This window comes from Physeter macrocephalus, chromosome 9, assembly GCF_002837175.3.
Source record: "Physeter macrocephalus isolate SW-GA chromosome 9, ASM283717v5, whole genome shotgun sequence".
Lineage (NCBI taxonomy): Eukaryota > Metazoa > Chordata > Mammalia > Artiodactyla > Physeteridae > Physeter > Physeter macrocephalus.
In genome coordinates, this window is record NC_041222.1 from 102,459,687 (window position 1) to 102,479,780 (window position 20,094).

Consider the following 20,094-nt stretch of genomic DNA (forward strand, 5'->3'; position numbering starts at 1 on the left):
GCTGTGGGTTTGTCATATATGGCCTTTATTATGTTGAGGCAGGTTTCCTCTATGCCCACTTTCTGGAGAGTTTTTATCATAAATGGGTGTTGAATTTTGTCAAAAGCTTTTCTGCATCTATTGAGATGATCATAAGTTTTTTATTCTTCATTTTGTTAGTGTGGTGTATCACACTGATTGATTTGCAGATATTGAAGAATCCTTGCATCCCTGAGATAAATCCCACTTGATCATGGTGTATGATCCTTTTTAATGCCTTTTTGGATTCAGTTTGCTAGTATTTTGTTGAGGATTTTTGCGTCCATGTTCATCAGTGATATTGGCCTGTAATTTTCTTTTTTTGTGGTTTCTTTGTCTGGTTTTGGTATCAGGGTAATGGTGGCCTCGTAGAATGAGCTTGGGAGTGTTCCTTCCTCTTCAGTTTTTTGGAAGAGTTTTGGAAGGGTAGGTGTTAACTCTTCTCTAAGTGTTTGATACAATTCGCCTGTGAAGCCATCTGGTCCTGGGCTTTCATTTGTTGGGAGTTTCTAATCACAGTTTCAATTTCAGTACTTGTGATTGGTCTGTTCATATATTCCACTTCTTCCTGGTTCAGTCTTGGAAGGTTGTACCTTTCTAAGAATTTGTCCTTTTCTTCTAGGTTGTCCATTTTATTGGAGTATAGGTACTTGTAGTAGTCTCCTGTGATCCTTTGTATTGCTGTAGTGTCTGTTGTAACTTCTTTTTCATTTCTAATTTTATTGATTTGAGCCCTCTCCCTCTTTTTCTTGATGGGTCTGGCTAAAGGTTTATCAATTTTATTATCTTTTCAAAGAACCAGCTTTTAGTTTCATTGATCTTTTCTATTTTGTCTCGATTTCATTTATTTCTGCTCTGATCTTTATGATTTCTTTCCTTCTACTAACTTTGGGCTTTGTTAGTTCTTTTTTCTCTAGTGGCTTTAGGTGTAAGGTTAGGTTGTTTATTTGAGATTTTTCTTGTTTCCTAAGGTAAGATTGTATTGCTATAAACTTCCCTCTTAGAACAGCTTTTGCTGCATACCATAGGTTTTCGATCATCTTTTTTACATTTTCATTTGTCTCTAGATATTGTTTGATTTCCTCTTTGATTTCTTCAGTGATCCGTTTGTTGTTTAGTAACATATTGTTTAGCCTCCACGGGTTTGTGTTTTTTTACAGTTTTATTCTTGCAGTTGATTTCGAATCTAGTGTTGTGGTCGGAAAAGATGATTGATATGATTTCAGTTTTCTTAAATTTACTGAGGCTTGCTCTGTGGCCCAGCATGTGATCCATTCTGGAGAATGTTCCATGTGCACTTGAGAAGAATGTGTATTCTGTTGCTTTCGAATGGAATGCTCCATAATTAAGTCCATGTGGTCTCATGTGTCATTTAAGGCCCATGTTTCCTTATTGATTTTCTGTCTGGATGATCTGTCCATTGATGTAAGTGGGCTGTTAAAGTCCCCCAGTATTATTGTGTTACTGTCAATTTCTCCTTTTTTTTTTTTTTTTGCGTTATGCGGGCCTCTCACTGCCATGTGCTCTCCCGTTGTGGAGCACAGGCTCCGGACGCACAGGTTCAGCGGCCATGGCTCACCGGCCCAGCCGCTCTGTGGCATGCAGGATTCTCCCGGACCGGGGCATGAACCCGCGTCCCCTGCATCGGCAGGCGGACTCTCAACCACTGTGCCACCAGGGAAGCCCCAATTTCTCCTTTTATGGCTGTTAATATTTGCCTTATATATTGAGGTGCTCCTATGTTGGATGCATATGTATTGACAATTGTTATATCTTTTTGGATTGATCCCTTGATCATTATGAAGTGTCCTTCTTTGTCTCTTGTAACAGTCTTTATTTTAAAGTATATATTGTCTTATATGAATATTGCTCTCCCAAATTTCTTTTGATTTCCATTTGCATGGAATACCTTTTTCCTTCCTTTCACTTTCACTGTGTATGTGTCCCTAGATCTGAAGTGGGTCTCTTGTAGACAGCATATATATACGGGTCTTGTTTTTGTATCCATTCAGCCAGTCTGTGTTTTTTAGTTGGAGCATTTAATATGTTTACATTTAAGATAATTACTGATATGTATGTTCTTATCGCCATTCTGTTAATTGTTTTGGATTTGTTTTGTAGGTCTCTTTTCTTTCCTTCCTCTTTTCTTCTCTTCACTTTTGGTTTGATGACTGTCTTTAGTGTTTGGATCGCTTTTTCTTTTTCGTGTGGGTATCGTAGATTTTTGGTTTGCAGTTACTATGAGGTTTGATATAGCAGTCTTTATATATACAAGATTGTTTTAAGTTACTGGTCTCTTAATTTCAAATGCATTTCCAATATCCTGCATTTGTACTGCCCTCACGATTGCTGCTTTTGAGATCATTTTTGTGTGTGGATGATGTCCTGTCTTTACGGTGTGTTTGCCTTTACTGGTGAGCTTTCCCATTCGTAATTTTCTTGTTTCTACTTGTAGCCTTTTCTTTTCCACCTAGAGAAGTTCCTGTAGCATTTGTTGTAAAGCTGGTAATACATCCTGCCACTCCCTTCTGGCCTGCAGTTTCTGGTGAAAAATCAGCTGATAACCTTATGGGGATTCCCTTGTATATTATTTGTTGCTTTTCCCTTGTTGATTTTAATGTTTTCTCTTTGTAGTTTATTTTGTTATTTTTGATTAATATGTGTGTTGGCATGTTCCTCCTTGGGTTTATCCTGTATGGGACTCTGTGCTTTGTGGACTTGAGTCTTTCCTTTCTCATGTTAGGGAAGTGTTTGGCTATAATCTCTTCAAATATTTTCTCATGTCCTTTCTCTCTCTTTCCGCCTTCTGGGACCCCTATAATGCAAATGTTGGTGCATTTAATTTTGTCCCAGAGGTATCTCAGACTGTCCTCATTTCTTTTCATTCTTTTTTCTTTATTCTGTTCCACGGTAGTGATTTCCACCAATCTGTCTTACAGCTCAGTTATTCATTCTTCTGCCTCATTAATTCTGCTATTGATTCCTTCTAGTATATTTTTCATTTCAATTATCGTATTGTTCATCTCTGTTTGTTCTTTAAATCTTCTTGCTCTTTGTTAAACATTTCTTGTATCTTCTTGGTCTGTTCCTCCATTCTTTTTCCGAGATCTTGGATCACGTTTACCATCATTACTCTGAATTCTTTTTCAGACAGATTGCCTATCTCCACTTCACTTCGTTGTTCTTCTGGCATTTTATCTTTTTCCTTCATGTGGAACATATTTCTTTGCAATCTCATTTTGTCTAACTTTCTGTGTTTGTGGTCTCCAGTCTGCAGGTTTCAGGATTGTAGTTCCTCTTGCTTCTGGTGTATGTCCCCTGGTGGGTAGGTTGGTCCAGGGGCTTTTGTAGGCTTCCTGGTGTGAGGGACTGATGCCTGCCCACTAGTGGGTAGAACTAGGTCTTGTCTCTCTGGTGGGCAGGGCCTTGTCAAGGGTGTGTTTAGAGGTGGCTGTGGGCTCAGGACACGACTTTAGGCATCATGTCTGTTGATGGGTGGGGCTGTGTCCCCCCACCCCCGTTGGTTGTCTGGCCTGAGGCGTTCCAGCACTGGAGCCTGCGGGCTGTTGGGTGGAGCCAGGTCTCGGTGCAAAAATGGCGACCTCCAGGAGAGCTCACGCCTATGAATATTACCTGGGGCCTCCACCACCAGTGTCCTTCCCCCCACAGTGAGCCACAGCCAATCCCTTCCTCCAGGACCCACAGGTAGGTCTGGCCCAGGCTCCTATGGAGTCACTGCTTTGCCCTGGATCCCAGTGCATGTGAAACCTTGTGTGCACCCTCCAAGAGTGGAGCCTCTGTTTCCCCCAGTCCTGTGGCGCTCCTGCACTCAAGCCCTGTTGGCCTTCAAAGCCAAATGCTCTAGGGGCTCTTCCCAGGCTGGGGAGCCTGACATGGGGCTCAGAACTCTCACTCCTGTGGGAAAACCTCTGCAATATAATTATTTTCCAGTTTGTGAGTTGCCCACCCGGTGGGTATGGGATTTGATTATACTGTGAAAGTGCCCCTCCTACCATCTTGTGGCTTCTTCTTTGTCTTTAGGTGAAGAATATCTTTTGGGGTAGGTTGCAGTCTTTGTTGTCACTGGTTTTGAGCAGTTAGTTGTGATTTTGGTGTTTACATGAAAGGAGGTGAGCTCAAGTCCTTCCACTCCACTATCTTGTCTCTACCTCCAATCTGAAACTAATATAATGTTATATGTCAATTATATCTCAAAAAACATATTCAGTAACCCACTTTACTTCCTAATTTATTTCGCTGTCTCACCTACTAGACAGTAAGTTCCTGGCTGACAGGAATGGGTTTCTCTCCTTTGGCATCTGAACACCCTGTGTCTGGCACAGTGCCTGGAACAAAATACATACTCAACTGAGGTCTGCTGAACACATGCATGATTGATAGATGAATTAATGAACTAATTAAATAGTGGCTAATATTTGTAGAATTGTTTTTGGTTAAACAATAGTTTTTCAGGTAACACTGCAAAGGCTAACTAATTTCCCCTTAAAATGGTTCATTAAATCTTCAAATGTTCTGTAACCAAAAGCTTGAACTTATGATATAAGCATAATTTTTTGCATGTAAATTTATCAGCACTCCTTTAATCGTACAATTGAGTCTCACCTGGTGTGATGGTTAATTTTTATACATTAACTTTATTGGACCAAGGGGTGCCCAGACATTTGGTCAGACATAATTCTGGGTGTGTGTGTCTGTGAGGGGGGTTGTGAATGAGATTCATGTTTGAATCAGTAGACTGAGTAAAGGGGGTGGCCCTCCCTAATGTGGGTGCACCTCATCCAACCGACTGAAGGTCTGAATGGAACAAAAAAGGCTGACTTTCCTGTCTGAGAGGGAACTGTTCCTGCCCGACTACCCCTGAGCTGGGACATCAGTTTTTTCTCGCCTTTGGACTAAAACGGAAACATCAGCTCTTCTTGGGTGTCAGACCTGCTGGTTTTCAGACTAAAATCCTACCATCAGTGCTTCTGGTTCTCAGGCCTTCAGATTCAGTCTGGAGCTACATCAGTTCCCCTGCATCTCCAGCTTCCTGACTACAGATCTTGTAGTCTCAGCCTCCATAATCACCTGAACCAGTTCTTTACAATAAACTCGTGTACGCGTGCGCACGCGTGCACGCGCACACGCACGCACGTACGCACGCACACACACACACACACACACACACACACACACACACACACACACACACACACACACACACACACACACACACACACACACACACACACACACCCCTACTGGTTCTGTTTCTCTAGAGAACCCTGACAAGTACACCTGGCAAAAGGAAATCTAATTTTGTCAGGTTCAGCCATGAAGTATCACAAAGCTTCACATAAAAGTAACACTTCTAAAGCTGACATACTGGAGCTGTAACTTGTAGAGGAAATCATACATGATAAAGATAAAATATCTGTGAACATGTCTCTTATTAGCTAGCCAAGTGTTAGACATTGAATTTTATTTTCCTCCTTAAAAGATTCTTTCATGGTAAATTCACCATATAACAAATGAAACCAGTCAGTATGATTCTCACTTTCAAAGTCATTCCCCTCCCCGACTCCCCCAGAAGTTATTACCTGTCATGTGTCGGGGCTGCGCAGGCTACCAGGGTGACCATTGCACTATATTGACCAGGCAATCCATTCCAAAAACTGTTTTGCCTGATTTTTTAAACTCTGAAATGGCCATTAAAATTTCTAAATTGAATTAAATACTCATTTGAGTATAAAACAGTGTGCGTGGGGGGTGAGGATTGGTAGAAGCTTAAGAGGAGACTGTTTCAGTTTTCCTGCTGAGCTGCCCCATGGATAGGGTGATTCTCATCCAGAATCCAGGTCAGTATGCTTAACCACAAACAAGAAACCAAGAAGGGTCTAAAAGGCTTTTTTAAACCTCCAAGCCAAAATGCACTGTATTCCCCCCGTGCACCCAGTATTTATTAAGAACTGACTATGTGTTGGACATTGTAGAGGGTGATTTTAATTCTTTGCCTTCATATAAACCTGGAATTTATTCCCATAAGTCAATCAGATGATTTTATCCTAACTTGGTCTATACTGCATTTCTAATCTCAGTATCCAGGACTAGTGGACTTTAAAAACTTGGTGCATAGTCAATATTATTTCATTACATGAACTGAGCTGCTGTTTTTCTTTTAATTTTCAAAATATATATAATATTTTCAGCTTTTATTTCTTTGTAAATACCTAACTTTCAAAGGTTAAAAATCATCACACTTGAAATTTTAATCTTACCCTTTGATCTTTGGGGGAAAATATGTTCAAAGTCTATTGCTCACAGAGGTTTCTTTTAATGCTTTGTTTCCTAGAGACCACTGATAGTTTCATGAGATTTGTTCATTTTAGTCACTTTTTGGTACTAAACTATGAACACATCTCACTTTTTAAAACTATTAAATAAAACTTATATTACGTGGCTATTAGGATGATTGTTTCTAAAAGTTCACATAATGCTAAAAAGTAACAAATCAAGGTGCCAAATCCAGATAATTTCAATGAACTGTATTAAAAGGAAATAAAGACAAAAGCCATAGGGCTTCTCTAAGGTTGTATAAAACAAAAACTTGTCTTAGTAAGCAAAAGTTCTTAAGTACATTTAAAACAAAATGTTAAGTGATCCAATTTGGATCTCTGTTATTTAATATGCTTTGGAGGAAAGGCGATTTGGTTTTTTGTTGGTTTTGTTTGTTTCTTTTTTCGTACAGTCTTTATGACCACTTGCTCAGCAACCAGGGTCTACCTGACAAATCAATACACCTGTGAGCTGATCTCAGTCATTTAGACTGTGAATGCCAAGAGGGAGGGAGGGGCTGGGTCCCACTCCTCTCTCATCTCCCTGTGCCTGGCTTGGTGGAATGCTTATAAGAGATGCCCAATGCAGGCTTCTGCACCAATTAAAAGCCTTGTTACCTTCTGCTATAACAGCTTATACCACCTGGTAAACACATTATGGTGCGTACCAACAATAAACGGGTGAGAGAGAGAGAGGGAAGGGGAAAAAAGAAGATAGGAAAGGGCCAGAACTGTAGCCCTTGTTCCTAACTCTGTCTGGGTTCTCTGCCTGGGGTGGGCCAGACGTTCGGCCTCCCAGCGAAGGTAAGGCCCCTGGAAAGGCTGTCATTGGTGTACTAGAGAGTTGGGCACACAGGCAGAGAGCCTGGGTAGCTACAAAGCAGGATAAGCAACAACATAGGCCTCTAACAGAGTCAGTGGCCTCGTGTAGACAATAAGGCGGCAGGAACAGGCCTCCCTCAATGCAGCAGGAACTCCGAAGGAGCTGAAGGTCAACTGTTCCCCGTCTAAACCTGGAAGGGGGGATCCACGAGCCCAGGCCAGTTTCTTCCTCCTTCCTGCAGGCTGCTTTGTTGGTGTCTGACTCTGAGAGGGGACTCCACAGGCAAGTATTTATTATTCACATTTATACAGCATTCTCCTTCCAGTTTGAAGAAAACTGCTGCTCACATCCAGAAATACCTAATTCCAATAGGGAGTGTATAGCATTTGCTTCCCATCAAAGCAAAATCCTCAATACATGAAATCTGAGATCTTGGCAATTTAACGGATTTCTTATAATTTTTAAATAGCATATATTAGTGCTTTACCCAGTTGGAAGGTTGCTGAGGGATAAATTGGCAGCATCTCTGTTTTCTTTTGAAAAAACAAATTCGTAAAAATGAAGTGTTCTACATTTATTTTATGTTGTTATTTTGGCAGCTTTCTTTTTATGACCAAATTCTGAGTCTGTTATATTATCTGAATTCTAAAAAGATTTGATTGATTACAGAAAAGTTTATTTAAAAATGTGCTTTGCCATCTTTTTCTCTAGCTAACTCCTGAGTTGTTTTATAGAGTACTTACTATTTAAAGGACCTAATTTATTTTTCATGGCCCATCACCAATATCCAAGATAGCATCCAATTTCTTAATTCTGAACTCCACCTTGAGTGACTTCCAAACTAAATGAAATGAAAATACCTTGGGCAGTCTTTGTTTACACACGGTGGCAAAATTAACTTGAAGTTACATGGATCCCACAATGGGGATACTTCCGAGCTTCTGCTCGGTGTACCCACCAGAAGCCTTCTCCCTTCACTTTAGGTAAAACAAGATTTTTTGAGCACCTACTCTGAGCAAAACAGTGCTGAAAATACAAAGGTGGATCAGGCTCAGTTTCCAATTTGATGGACATGGTTGGAATGGGGTCTTGAACTGTGTTGTCACTGCACACTCTGTCTCTGGGGGCAAAAAGTTCTTGCTCTGGCTGTTTGTTAGGAGACAGAGTTTTATTCTTGTCCAATACATCTATTAAACATTTATCTTCATATTAACATGTCTCCTAATCTTTTAAAGTCAAGACAAATGGGAGTATACAGTTTAAATTACATTGAGGAGTTTTAACCTGGAAAGTGCTGTATATTTCCAATGGGTTATTTTATGGTCTCTTTTTCCGCACTTGACTAAAGATAGTGTTATGTATATAATTTTTGAGTTCACTTTTTTTTTTTGTTTTTTGTTTTTTTTTTTGCGGTACGCGGGCCTCTCACCGTTGTGGCCTCTCCCGTTGCGGAGCGCAGGCTCCGGGCGCGCAGGCTGAGCCGCCCCCGCTGTGGCCTCTCCCGTTGCGGAGCGCAGGCTCCGGACGCGCAGGCTCAGCGGCCACGGCTCACGGGCCCAGCCGCTCCGCGGCATGTGGGATCCTCCTGGACCGGGGCGCGAACCCGGTTCCCCTGCATCGGCAGGCGGACGCGCAACCGCTGCGCCACCAGGGAAGCCCTTGAGTTCACTTTTAAAAAAACTTTTTATTGAAGTATAGTTGACTTACAATGTTGTATTAGTTTCTGTTGTACAGCATAGTGATTCAGATATGTGTGTGCGTGTTTATATTCTTTTTCACATTCTTTTCCATTATGGTGTACTACAAGATATTAAATAATAGTTCCCTGTTCTATACAGTAGGACCTTGTTGTTTATCTGTTTTATATATAGTAGTGTGTACCTGCTAATCCCAAACCCCTAATTTATCCCTCCCCACTCCCTTTTCCCATCGATAATTTGTTTTCTATGTCTGTGAGTCTGTTTCTGTTTTGTAAATAAGTTCATTTGTGTCATATTTTAGATTATACATATAAGTGATGTGGTATTTGTCTTTCTCTGTCTAGCTTACTTCACTTAGTATGATCATCTCTAGGTTCATGTTGCTGCACATGGCATTATTTCATTCCTTTTTATGGCTGAGTAATATTCCATTGTGTATATACACCACATCTTCTTTATCCATTTCTCTGTTGATGGACATTAGGTTGCTTCCATGTCTTGGCTTGTGTAAATAGTGCTGCTGTGAACATTGGGGTGCATGTATCTTTTAAAATATACATTATCTCCTGATATATGCCCAGGAGTGGGATTGCTGGATTGTATGGTAGTTCTATTTTTAGTTTTTTAAGGAACCTCCATACTATTTTCCATAGTGGCTGCACCAATTTACATTCCCACCAACAGTGCATGAGGGTCCCTTTTCTTCAAGTTTACTGTGAATGGGCATACAGTACAATTCACTTTTTGTGTATGTACATTTCTGTAAACTTTGAAAAATGCACAGAGTCATAGATGTACCGCAATCGGCGCAGAACCAACCACTCCCTCCCACAGAAAGCTCCCTCTGCTGCCCTTGCTAGTCAGCTCCCTCCTCCCCCACCGACCCCTGGCAACCACCTTCTGTTCTCTGCCTCTGTTGTTTTATCTGCAAAAAGTTTGTGTTTATCAGTGGGTTTCAAAACAGGGATGAGTTCACTTAAACAAGCCATGCTTTGTGTCATTAGTGTGCTCGGCTATCCCTTGTCAGGATCTTTTTCTGATGCCTGTCAGTTGAAAAGGGTGGAGCCATGAAATACTTCTAAGGACCTTTTGAGTCACAGACTCCTCCTTTTGGGTGATGTGAGGAAATGTCAGTGGTAGAGAGACTAAGGGCATCAGGCAGCTCTCCTTGTCCGTCTGGAGCTCTGAGAAAGGCCCTCCGAGCAGGGCCATCTCCCTTACACATGAGTGTTGTCTAACACCCACCCATGTGCTTGGCAGTGTTTCTCAGAGGAAACACTGAGCAAAGGTCTTCATCAGGGAATAGATAAATTGGTGGATTTTGTAGGGAGCCACAGTTTGACTTACCATCTAGACATCGTTACTGATATTTTTCAATAATTCCATTTTTGCAAAGCCTTATTTCCATTTGGGTCCAATTATCTGGGGAGAAGTCTCCTCACTCCCCACCCTCTTGGAATTAAAAAGCATGTTTGTTTTTTTTTTTTTTTTGCGGTACGCGGACCTCTCACTGCTGTGGTCTCTCCCGTTGCGGAGCACAGGCTCCGGACGCGCAGGCTCAGCGGCCATGGCTCACGGGCCCAGCCGCTCCGCGGCACGTGGGATCCTCCCGGACCGGGGCACGAACCCGCGTCCCCTGCATCGGCAGGCGGACTCTCCACCACTGCGCCACCAGGGAAGCCCCCAAAGCATGTTTTTTTTAGATGATTTCAAAATGTTCTCCTCCACCAACTCCCAAAGCTTGCTGGCCCCGCCAGCATCACTGGGATAGAAGAACACATGGAGCCTTTAGAATTGAGGTGAAATGGAACGGGGAGCAGATTAAGGCAGCTTAGAGATGCTGAACCTTGGAGGACCACGTTAACATGAGTGTTTTAATGCTAATACTTAGCTCCAGCTGGGAGGGGTTACAAGAAATAGGCAAATGTCCAAGTTATCATCTTTCCTAAATGTTGGCAGGGTTCTCCTAAAACAATCCAGGGCAAAAAATCTGGCCTTGGGTGACTAGCAAATTCTGTCAACAAATTCGCTCTTTTCCACCCACCCCACATTCACATGAACCCAAAAGGCAACAGCTGGCATTCCAGGGGTCAAGTGCTGTGCACCTGTGCTTGCTTGTCTCCTGGGTGGATTCACTGACTTTTAATCTAGTGCCTTGAGTAGTCAATTAGGTTAAATTCTGGTGATTTTTTTTGCAAAATATTGATTTAAAAATGTCTAGACTCTAGACCAATGCCAAAAACTGGATAATGTGATTCTTTAGTACAATAGGAAAATAGCTTTTGTCGGTAGACTATTTACTCACATCCAAATAAGGAAGAATAGAAGAAATTAACTTGATAAATTATAATTAAGTAAATTTTCTTTAAAAAATATTGCTTCAATTCATTGTGTATTCCATGAGAAATTTTTTGTTAGCCCACATGATCCAGAAAATTCCCAGCTTCGTCCTTTTCATGTATAGATACATATGTCCTTTGTAGTATTAATATCAGGCCCAAATTTGGAAGAGGGAGAGAACTCATGGCTGACAATAATTCATAAACTAGAGAAACTAGTTTATAGCCCAATTCATTTTTTTTCCTGTGGACATTTCATGGTTAAGGTGGCTACATCAGGTCTGTGAGTCAAATAGAATATTGGCATTTTTTAATCTCAAATGAAGTAAATGAACATAATAACACTTCAGAATTATAAAAATTTACATTTTAAATCTGTTGTATCCCTCAAATTGATAATTCATTTTTACAATTCACATTGTACAATTCACTACATTTTTATAGTTTTGCATATTCCGTTATCCTGTCAAACATTACATAGCTGAATGCTAAAATATCATTAGGCCAACCACTTATTTCAGGTACTTGTGAAAGGAACTGAGTTAAGCATTTGTACTAAGTTTGTGCCAAGTATGTACCAGGCCCACCTTATTTTTTCCACCCTCCATAAGTGAATATCTTGTACCAAGCCTCACCTTGCCTTCTGATTGGAATCTTGGTCTCTCCTGACACCAACACCGTGTTGGTTCCAAAACTGTATAATGTATGTTCCAATCCTTATTTTCCCATTTGACTATATCTCCCCAGTTGGAAGATGATGGAAAAATATTATGAGCAGTAAAGAAAGGACTTGGAGGTTTTTCACTCTGCAGACTGAACAGTTGCATGCTGGGAATTGTTCCCTTGGATTCCCTTCCTGGGATGGAATGTAACATATTCCAGCTGACGCTATTCAGGGCAAGAAAATAGATCATGATTAACTTGATAAATGACTCTGAACCTAGCACTGCAGCTTGGGAATTTTCCCTTCGAGCACATTGCTTAGGACAAGTTTATGTACCGAGTAAAAAGAAATTTGTTCTGTTTGACCGCAAGTATAGCGTACTGAAGTTCACAAGTTTTTCTCCTTCTCCTCCTCCTGCTTCCTTCTTTTTAACCTGTCGTCTCCCTCCCCACAACTTTTTTTTTTTTTTTTTTACTTGATTGATTGGCCATTTCATCCATAAATTTTTTTTTTTTTTTTTTTTTTTTTTTTTTTGTGGTATGCGGGCCTCCCTCTGCTGCGGCCTCTCCCGTTGCGGAGCACAGGCTCCGGACGCGCAGGCCCAGCGGCCATGGGTCACGGGCCCAGCCGCTCCGCGGCACGTGGGATCCTCCCAGACCGGGGCGCGAACCCGGTTCCCCTGCATCGGCAGGCGGACGCGCAACCACTGCGCCACCAGGGAAGCCCCATAAATGTTCTTTAAACTAACTGGAAGTGGGCCTGGCTCTAAGCTACTGCCAAGTCTCCCCTGTCGTTGGTTTTCCTGTGTGTGTAAAGGAAGGTGTGAGGAAAAGGACACCCCTGTCACACCTGGGAAGACGGAGCACTCATCCCATACACAGAGGACAGTATCAGGACATTACGTATACTGTCTGTGTACAAACACCACTGACACCACACACACACACCAAAAACACACCACGACACATTCCCAACACAGATCACACACAAACCACACACACCACAGACACCACACATACATATATCACACATACACCAGACACACACCACAGACACCACACAAACCAGATACACATACCACACACACACATGCACACCACACACACAGACCATGCATACTTCTTATACACACAGACCACACACATACACTATGTACTCCACACACATACCACACACAAAACACACCCCTAAACACAGCACAGATGATAGAAACACCACATACACATATACCATACACACACACATACACCAAACACATGACACACACCACACTAACCAGACACACACCCCACACCACAGACACCACACAAATTAGACATATATACCACACACATAGATCACACACATACACACACCCCACAGACACAGGCCACACACAGATTACACGCAACACACAAACACCACACACATACAACATACCACAGACAGCACACAAACACAGGCCACACACACTGGACATACACACAGACCACACATGTACATATACCATGCACACCTATCACACACACCCCTCATATACCACACCCACACACCACACAAACCACAGACACACACCATATACACCACACACACCACAGATACCCGTACCACACAAACACCGCATCATGCATACCACACGCACATTCTACACATAACAACATGCAGCACACACACACTGTGTGCTCGATGCACAGTGAGGCCAAACAATACTGGAGCGTTGGGAGTTTGGAGCAGAGAAATGTTTACTGCAGGGCCAGGCAAGGAGATGGGTGGCTTATGCCTTAAAAAGCCAGAACTCCCCAGACTTTTAGCAAAGCCCTTTAAAGGCAAGATGAGGGAGGGGCGTGGTTAGTTGTTGCAAACTTCCTTGTGTTGGATGTAGCTGTCTACGTAGGCCAGGTCACAGTCATGTCCTGATGTTCCTGTTATTCTCTGTGCAGGTCAGGTCAAGGTTAGGTTATCCTGTAGGCTAGCCTGTATGTTTCAGGCTATAGGCAGCATTCTCTTACAAAAGATGCAGAGCCAGCATGACTTAAGTATAGGCAACAGAACACAAAGGTTAAATAAGGTTAAAGTAAAAGGAGCAGATCTAACATGGAGTCAGATTTGTTCCTCCATATTACAATTCTTCCCTTTTCTTTGATACTCCTCAATCTTGAGGAGAAGGTGTTGGACAAAAAGAGGGGAACGGTGTTTTGGATAGAGAGGTTAATCATAAACTCAGCAGAGGAACTCCGTTTCACAGTGATTTGGTTTCAAACTCCAATCCTGTTTCATCCTTCCCCAGTTCTTTCTTTCAGGAAATGGGGTGATTACCATCTGGCTACTTCCTGCTGAAATGGGATGTAGTCCTACCTTGATTTGGGGAATGGACACAGAGCTGGAAATATCCTCGAGTTCCAAGTCCTGGATCTGAGTCTTGTATAATAAAAATCTCATTCCCTGAGGAATTCAGGAGAGTAAGCCTGAAAACCAGTCTGGACCTGGCACTTTGGGGGAGACTTGTAGCCAGGTAGCCAGTTGTGTACTTTTATCTAAGTAGGTTTTAACTTCTGTGTGGTATTAACATATATATAACGGGCAATTAACCACTGCACATCTCCTTTTTCTGCTGACATCTGACTAAAACAATTTTATTGTCTAAAAATTGAATAGTTGCAAGAGGAGATCTTGAGGTCATATGGTTGCAGCTGCTATCTGCCAGCAGACACTGCTTTGAGAATGGCTGGTGGCATCCCAAGTATGACATAGCTCAGAAAATTCAAGTTTTTAGCAATATAGGAATGTGCCTGAAATCACATGCACAATGGCCACCTAGTTTTGCCTTGAACGTCTGAACCACATCTACTCCAGTTTTGACTTTCAAATGTATTCCACTCCTCAGTGGCCGAGGCAGATGTACAACGCATGTCTGAAAGGCCACAAAACAGGCTGCTCTGGTCAGTAAAGTTTAAGCTAAATCATGTATCAGCTAGAATGACTTCCCCAGACCTCAAAATATGTACAGATTTCCCATCATCTCCCTTGTTAATCGCACATTCTTCAACAGACCAAAACATGTCCCTTGATGCCAGGGTGATTTAGCTTCTTGCCCCAGGTCTAGATCATGTCCCTTGGTGCTAGGCCTCCTTTATATTTGCCTAGATACTCATGATGGGGGAAAACTGATCAAATATTGTGAACAGGCTCAGAGGTATGTTAATGGGTATACACATTATAGGCCATACATCTTATCACTTATACCCAATTGCCACACAAGCATTGTACATGTGCTTTTAGCAGTAGACTTAAAGCAGGCAGTGTTCTCCACAAACATGTAAATTAAGTCTGGTAAATTGACTACATAGGCTTTCCCAAACTGGCTGTGGTGGAACTCCTCAGGAGTCTTAGACTGAATTCCCAAAGGCCTCTCAAGGCCAGGAAATCCATGCCAAAGGCCTGCCCTCAGATTCTGCTTCGGTGGCATTCTCAGTCCCCAAAATATCAAGATTCCTGTACATGCCAGGAGACAGTCTTTCCCATTCACCTGATAAGGCTGCTCAGAACCCAAGGATCTCCAGTTTCTGGAGGGACCAGCCAGAGAGAAAAGAAAACTATTTCAGTTTTACTCAGCAAGGTATAAATTTACCAAATTGCTGTCAGTCATGAGTAACTTGAGGGGAAGTGCTTCCCTATATCTGGAAAACACAAAGCAAAATCAGTTATATTCCAGACAAAACCCATAAACATTATAACCGTATTCACCAGTTCACTTAGTAACCAATCCTTTTGTTAACTTTTTATGAAGCCATCAGGATTTCCATTAGGGTTTTTAATTTCTTACCCAGTTCAGCAGTATAATCTGAGGGACTTCCCTGGTGATCCAGTGGTTAAGACACTGCACTTCCAGTGCAGGGGGCACGGGTTCAATCCCTGGTCGGGGAATTAAGATCACAACTTAATATTGCCATGTCGTGCAGCAAAAAAAAAAAAAAAAAAAAAAAAAGGTAGTATACAATCTGAAATTTATTAGTCCTTCCTGTGAATCTTCTTGAAGATGAAGCAGTTTTGCAAAGCATCAGCTTAACTGTCTGTTAAAGACTTTAAAAGGCAAGGTTAAAGATCTGATTACAGTGTGTTAACAAAAAAGCTTAGTCAAGTTGCTGCGATATACAACATTTTAAGATAGAATTATGACTGATAGCATTATACCAGGACATATCTACATTTCAGAAACTTTACATAATTTCTAGAATATCTACATTAATAATATTTATCTGTACTGTATAATCTGAGGAGGCTTATCACCCACTTGACAATGCTTCCCGTGTAATTCAACATACCAAAAAATACGAGTTAAATACTTCTCTCTAAGATGCGTCAAGGGCCCTTAGAAGCATCACAAAGTTAGCTGGAGGGCAAAAGAATTTTAATTAAAATTTGATATTTGGGAAGTTCGTCAAAAAGTTTCAAAACACTTGGTCAAATAAGATCACAGGTTACTGTAAGACAATACTTGTTTCTTAAGCAAAGTGAGAAGAGATCTCAGAAGCAAATATAGATCACTTAAAGGCAAGGAAGTTCACATAATCTGTTATCAAAAGCAGCATTCTAAGTAAACTTGTTCCCTTAGTAGAGAGGGACCAAATCTAGTCTTGCCCCAGCCTATATTTAATAACAAAATCCATTTACTTAATTAAGTTTAACCTAATCTCAGCCCAACCATGTGTAAAACTCCCTTTTAAAAAAACATATATCCTACTTTCCTGCTGTATACTGAAATGTTTCCTTTATTATTTTAGTAGCTTTAATTACATATTTAAATTTGAATCCAAAGCTCTAAAAAAACCCCTTAATTTCTAGTGAAAACCAAGAAGCACTCAATTATTAACTGTCCTTTAGCATTCTGTAGGTTGGCAAACAACAATAATAATTTTTAAAAACATCTGCTTTTTATAGAAAATATCTCAGTGTGGCACCAAACATAGTCCCAAACACCTTTAGCTTCTATGTTCAGTGCTTAATGTTTCAGTACTCTGCCTGGGAATGACCTAGCTATTCAGTAATCCCCCATCATCCAACCCAGACTAGCACAACTCTAAAATTTAAGTAAATTTAAGTTACCAAATATCTGGAGGGACCACCCTTAAGTAGACATTCCCAAATCATAAGCCATTTCTAAAGAGGTCACCCAAAAGCTCTCATCCTATTTGCATCTAATTTACTTATAAGAATTTCATCATACCAATTTTTTTTTCTGTTGACAGACTGTGCAATAGAAACAACATAAACCCATTCACCCTCAGTAAACCCAGGCACAATAAAAGACATGTCTGTATTGACCACACCAACAATTCCCTTCATACTTCCTTGCCAAGAGAACCCCAATACTGTTCAGTTATTAGGCCCATGATTTTCCTTGGTCCCTCCTTAGCCCCAGTGGGTGAATGAGGATTAGGTTAAGGCAATCCTGGTGTAATTCCTTTTCTTCTTGGCAATATTTGATTTAATACAGGTGCAACCTTGCTTAGGAACTGTGAAGGCAAATAAGGGAACTTTTGGGTTTCCTTTGCTCTTGAAAGGGACAAAAGGTTCATACTTTCCTGAATCTGGTCATTGTTGGATGAGGACTGGTGCCGTGGAAGCTGTCTTAAGATCATGAGGGAACAAATCTGAGGACAAAACTGACATGTAAGAATGGCCGAGGAAAATATGGCAAGAACCTGGATCCTTGATGTCACTGATTCACTGACTGAATCTATGCTGGAACCATTAGGAATTAGTCGTAATTGTTTAAGATACTTTTAGTTGTGTTTTCTTTTACAAGCATTTAAAAGCATCCTAAGTAGGTAATGTTAAAGGCATCTCTCACAATTTATACTTATTTTTCGGAAACGCTTACCAGAAATTTCTATTGCTGGTTATACGATTTATCCTAAATAGTTTGAATTTTCTAAAAGACATGTCTGCGTTAGTCAAACCAACAAGCTTAAGCTAGCTTCAATACCAGATATCAATTCCATACTGAATATTTCCCAGATCATGAGGACCTGAAGTTCATTTTAGCCTGTTTTATAAATAGTAGTATTTAATTTGTAAGCGTTTATTTTACCTTTAAGTCTATTAAATAGAGCTCATTTACAAGTTAACCTCAGCAATACTATCCAAAGACAAAGACACCTAATCATAATGAAACATACATATATCCAGATAGAGATCTCATAGCTGGCATACTTATATGCAAGACAAATGTAAACATACACACAAAGAACAAAATCTAATTCCTGCAGAACAAAAACAAAAGGGTGAAGTCCAACAATTTCCTCAACTTTTTCGAACAAGGATCCTACTTTTTAACAACAAACAACATGCAAATGTAAAGATAAGGAATCATTACCACATGTGTCATGGCAATTCACCTGGCAAATGCAAACCAAAAATAACAGTTGGAATAGGTTGAATTTACTTAGTTACCTTCAAGCTTGCTCCTCAGAATATTTTCATTCTCTTGGGGTCAGAATTCTGAAAAAAAGGAATTTTATCAAGCCAGCTTTCTCTTAACTGCATATGCAAAAAGAACCAGTTTTGGAATTTTAAGAGAGTTTCATCTTAATTAATTTAGTCCAGTGTCTAAAGAATGTAGTGGTGGTGAAGTGTTAAAAAAATATCTTCTTTCTCTCTCTTTCTAGGAGCATACTGAAGATCTCCCAGTTTTGCAAAATACACACTAGGGGGATTGTAAGATGGAACAGAGCTCTGATTATCCATACTTAATTATTCATGGCCGATGTTATCTAATATTAATAAAGCAAACAAATGCAATGCAAAGCGGTCTTTCAGGATCACAGTTCCCTAGCGCCAAAAAGGGAGATACCCATTCATTGCAAAAGGAAAATCCCAACCAATGCTCGACCACAGGCAAAACCCAACACAATAGGGAAGGATACCCTGGTGCCGTCACGTGAGCCCTGTTACCGAAGACATCTCAACTGACCAATGCATACTGATACACATACAAACAACAAAGGTATGGTCCCACTAACAAAGGCACAAGCTGGAGTGGCTCACCCCAAAACAATACACACACACAAAAACACAAATAACAAATAAGCTACGGTCACACAGAAAATCAGTGGAGGTGCAGTCTAAAATTCCATTTCTACTCCCAGACGGAAGTCTCCAAACAGACTGGCTTAGCTCTCAAAAGAGAACAGACCCAGAGTGTCTCACTTCCCACAAGGGAAGGAACCCAAATGGAGTGGAGAGAATTCCCAGCCTGTGCAAGATGGAGCGACTTACCCCCAAGCGACACAAAATGTGGACCATAGCTCTGGACCAAATGGCCTCGTGCACTGGGGCAGCTGACGCCTCTCAGGGAGAGTCCCTTGCAGTTCCCCGGAGCAAAATGAGCTCCAGAAGCTGCTGGGAACTTGGGAAGGGGCTGTCCCTGGCCGGGGTCCACCTGCCACAGGCACGGGTTCCTGGCTAGCTCGCCATAATTGTTACCGAACGCAAGTCTGTGTGCCTAATACACAGTGAGGCCAAACAATACTGAAACATCAGAGTTTGGAGCAGAGAGGCTTATTGTGGGGCCAGGAAAGAATACAGGTGGCTCATGCCTTAAAAAGGCCAAAACTCCCGAAAAGCTTTCAGCAAAGCCCTTTTAAAGGCAAGGTGAGGGAGGGGTGTGGTTAGTTGTTGCAAACTTCTTAGTGTCAGATCCTTAATTCTTGTAGCTGTCCAGTAGGCCAGGTCACGTTCCTGTTATTCTCTGTTCAGGTCAGGTCAAGGTCAGGCTATCCTGTATATTTCAAGCCATAGGCAACATTCTTTTTCAGAAGGTGCAGAGCCAGCCTGACTAAGCAGAGGCAACAGGGCACAAAGGTTGGAGCTAAAGAAATAGATCCAATATGGAGTCAGATTTATCCTTCCCTATTACAAGACCACACACACACACCCCAACTTCAGATTCAAGTCCCCCATGCATGGCATCACAGGGTCCTGTGGGGGAAACAACTTAGTCCCTTCCTTCAGTGATCCGACGCTGGAGTTTCTCTGCAGTGTTCTTCCAGCATGGCCGTGCAGCCGAGGCTTGAGCATCTCCAGTGACAGCGCTCAGCCCTTTCTCAAGAGCTCTGTTAGGAAGTACTCCCCCCATACCCCCGGGTTTTTTAGCGTAAATCTGTTCTCACGGCAACCACCCTTTACCATTGGTTTCCTCCCCCACCCTGGGAAAACCTTCCTCTCCACGACCTCC

At 41.5% G+C, this 20,094-nt stretch overlaps 1 protein-coding gene across 2 annotated transcripts in view; it reads right to left on the reverse strand.

Moving 5' to 3' along the window:
• Positions 1 to 289: 289 nt before the first annotated feature.
• SAP30 (Sin3A associated protein 30) overlaps positions 290 to 20,094 on the reverse strand; it is a 115,581-nt gene continuing 95,776 nt past the window's right edge. The window contains exons 14-17 of one of the 2 annotated variants that reach the window (XR_008618299.1): positions 15,385 to 18,359; positions 11,851 to 12,103; positions 4,285 to 4,364; positions 290 to 4,200 (exon numbers count right to left, since the gene is read on the reverse strand). The gene's annotated coding sequence lies outside the window, so the exon portion shown is untranslated. The remainder of the gene's footprint in view (positions 4,201 to 4,284; positions 4,365 to 11,850; positions 12,104 to 15,384; positions 18,360 to 20,094) is intronic. The other variant, XR_008618300.1, reaches the window with a different exon arrangement.